Source organism: Pinus tabuliformis, chromosome J, assembly GCF_031772625.1.
Source record: "Pinus tabuliformis cultivar Carrire ecotype Pingquan chromosome J, CPIR1, whole genome shotgun sequence".
Classification (NCBI taxonomy): Eukaryota; Viridiplantae; Streptophyta; class Pinopsida; order Pinales; family Pinaceae; genus Pinus; species Pinus tabuliformis.
The window spans coordinates 1006064612-1006068586 of NC_142295.1; positions in this window are offsets into that span (position 1 = coordinate 1006064612).

A 3975-nucleotide genomic window follows, 5' to 3' on the forward strand; every position below is an offset into this window, starting at 1 on the left:
TTCGTTACGCTCTGTGGGCTTCTTGTAGGAGACCCCTTCTCTGTTTTTGGGCTTCTTGTAGAAGCCTTCGTCTGCTTTCCTGTAGGCGTTGTTCTTGGGCTTCCTGTAGAAGCCTACGTTTGTTTTCCTGTAGAGGTTGCTTCCGGGCTTCCTGTAGAATCCTGTTTTTGCGTTCCTGCAGATGCAACTGTCACCACCTTTTCTTGCTTGGCTGCATGGATTTTGCTTTTGGATTTGACTGCAGGAGCTGACGAGGTGCTTGGGCTGACAGGGACCACCTCAGTTTTGACTGCCCTACTCTTCAACCTCTTTTCCCTTGCTGACAGGATGGGGGTGTCCTCTTTTGCTCTGTCATCTTTTCCCTCCTCCTTCTCCTTTCGTTCTTTCTTCTGTGTTAGAGTCGGGATCTTTTGGCTTTTCCCTTTCTTACTCTCGGCTACTGGCTCTTCTTCTTCACCGCTAGAGGACCCCGTTTCTTCAAGCAACATCTTTATGTCCCCTTCCCTTGTTAAATTCCTAAATGATTCCCATGCGAGGGGGACTTTATATGAGTGGAGAGCATCCTCCACAAGAAGTTTGACTAACCCATGGTGGGCTACCTGATCCGGAATGCCGTCCTTGAGCTTTGTGGAGCACTCCATCAAGGACTGTAGTAAAAAGTAAGGAATGCTCAGCCTCTGTTTTGCAGGAAGATCAATCCGGTGTCTTAGTTCATTGAGCAGCCTGAAGTGATATGCATATACGATGCTGTAACGACCCTCACAGGTGATATATTTCATAATTTGCAAACTGACTTCGTTCCATGGTGGCAACAGGCTTGTCCTTCTCACCCCATTTTTATCCTCTGTGAATTCTTCTTCAGGTGGGAAGAACTCCTTCTTGGCTTGCTGGCTTAGCTTTCGTTCTTCTTTATCCCACGGGAGACCCATAGGAAGCTCAGTGATTCTACTGATAGACTACGGGGTGATCTTGAGGCTTAGGCCTCTGAAATTGACTGTGGCCAGCACCTTGGATTTTGGCCTCAGGGCCTGCAAGAATTCCTCGGCGACTTCCTCATCGTACCCCTGCAACTTATCACAAAAAGGCATCCATTGTGCTCTGGTGAAGAGCTCTACCACTGCCTGATTTCTTCTTAGTGTATTTGAATCAGTGGGCTCTCGCCTGATAAATCCACTCGGCATGATGGCACAATTTTCTTAACCGGAGGTGGTGATGGTGGAAGAGAGTTTAGTTTCGGTGACAGAGTGCAGAACAATGCGTATAACCCACAAAAATTTTACAACACAGTCTAACCACGCAACAATCCTGTAGAATTGCAGTATGGGCACACAGACAGCAATTTGTCTACTTTCTCATTTACCCAGACAGTGACTGACAATCCTACCACCTTAAATGAGCAATTGCATGAGGAGTCCAGGGTTACCTCGTTACTCGGCCACCTTTTTTTACGTGAACACCCGCGTTCCTGTAGAAGACTGCGTTCCTATAGAGACTGCTTCCTGTAGGACTGCGTTCCTGTAGAAACTGTTCCTGTAGGAGCAGTATGCAAACTTCGGGGAGGACTACAATTGGACTGCGGTTGAGGTGTGCTTCACCGGTGTTCTGGTAGCCGAAAGCTTGGCGTATCAACGTGCCGAGGAAATCAGAAGAGCCACTCAAGTTTTGAAGTGGAGGTTGATGAATACATGCGCATAATCTAGCCGATTAGATTTTGAATCGGCGCAGCTCGTGGCGCGGGGGGTGAGCTGTCCCCACCGGACCGTTGGGCGACGTCACCCATCATTCGCCTGCATATTCACTCGCTGCCACATTCATTCCCACAGATCTACCGCCGCCCTTTTCGGTTAAACTCGTTTCTCGGTTGACGGGACTATCTTCACGTGCGTGCTGCGTGTTTTCTTTGTCGTGGCTGCCACCCGATCATCCGACTATACCATAACTAGCCGACGTGGCCAGTCAACTGGCCATACGGCTGCTCAACCATTCACTCTTACGCCATGCAAACAAATCAAAGTAATATTCATGCGATTTGATGGAGAGAAGGTTGAGACACTTACCTGCGCGCGTCTGCACACGATTTTCAGTTTTTGGACGACGGATCTACCTGCTGCACGCGGCTTACACAGACCCAGAGGCTCATGGTTACAGGTTGCTGACGCTGGAGTGGATGGTTTTGCTTTCATGCGCCCTCGTTTCATCTCGGATGGCGGTGCTGCGGAGGGTATTCACTCGAGCAGGTTGAACTGTTACAGGATCCCCGCGAGGGGTCTCGTCACAGTCCTTTCTCCTTGGGTGCATGCGGCACGCTGGCGGTTCTGGCTTCTCGATCACGATCCCAGCGCTCTTGATGCATATGGTATGAGATCTCGTCATTTGTTACCTTTGGAAATGGCTTGCTCGCGAGAACTCATCGATTTTCTTTGTGGGTGCAGGGACTTGGCCGCATGTCGACACGGGTGGTGGAGCAAGGTAACAGCGTCGTGCATGGGCCCAAAAGAGGCTTGCATGCGTCCACACCAACCCGTAGTCATCAGATCTGCTCATGAAACGCATTCTGGGCCGTTCTGAGCTTCTACAGGAAGTTTCCTGTAGAAATGCAGAGCTTCCTGTAGACAGGCAGCTCTTCCTGTAGAAATTTGCACCTTCCTGTAGAAACTGGCACCTTCCTGTAGAAAATCGCAGCTTCCTGTAGAAAATCTGTGTCTTCCTGTAGGAGACTCAATTTATAATGAAAGTGCACATACCTTGAAGAACATAAGCATTCTTGGAGGAGGTGCTAGTGAGGTGTCCTGGCTGCATGATAAGGACTTTTGGCCTTGAGTTGAGAGGCTTCCTCTCCTCCATAGAACACCTGCAATCTGCATGCAAATTTCACATAATGACTTATTGATCTTGTATTTTTTCTTTTTTTGTTTTTTTTCCTTTTTTTTTGAAAGACAGCAGGGGCGCCTCAATGAGGTTTTCACCCCTACCACCTGCCTTAAGCGCCTCAGAGAGGTTTTCACTCAAGGATCTTTATCTCTTTTTTTTTTTTTTGAAAGATAGCAGGGGTGCCTCAATGAGGTTTTCACCCCTACCACCTGCCTTGGGCGCCTCAGAGAGGTTTTCACCCAAGGATCTTTATTATTTATTTATTTATTATTATTTTTTTTTTTTAGATTCTTCAGGGTGTGCCCAAAGCAGGGGCAGGACCCTTCTCTATGACCAATACTGCCTTCTCCATTGTTTTGATGAACTCTTGTCTTGAGGGAGGCTTCCTGTAGATCTTCAATCGATGCCCATTGACAAGCATGGGAATGGCTTCCTCATCAATGGTTCGAATGAGGACAGATCCATTGTCATGACACTTTTCCACTGAATATGGTCCCAGCCATCTGGTTCTCAACTTCCCCTTGAAATCTTTGTATCTGGAATCATACAACAAAGCCCAATCTCCCGGCTGAAATTGCTTGTCATGGAGATGTTGGTCATGCCACGCCTTCCTCTGAAGTTGAACCACTTCTGAGTGAAGGAGGGCCTGCATGCGGTGCTCATCCAGTCCATTCAGCTGCAATAACCTTTCTTACTGTGCATGGCTGAGATCTAGGTCCAGCTGAGCTGCCATCCTCAAAGTGTTATACTCAAACTCAATGGACAACAAAGCTTTCTTCCCATAGACCAGCTCATAAAGTGTGAAGCCGGTGGTGGTCTTCCAAGTGGTGTTGTAAGCCCATGTGGCTTCAACCAGGCGATCTGCCCAGTCTTTTCTGCTGCTGCTCACCACTTTGGTCAAGATCCCTTCTAATGCTCGATTGGTGACTTCCACCTGCCCATTTGCTTGAGGATGATAGGGGGTGGAAGTCCTATGCTTGATCTTGTGATGAGCTAGTAGATCTTCAACCAAGTTGGATGTGAACTGGCTCCCTTGATCGGTCACCAGCTCTCTTGGGTAGCCAAACTTGTAGAAGATGTTCTCTCTTAAGAACTCGACCACCT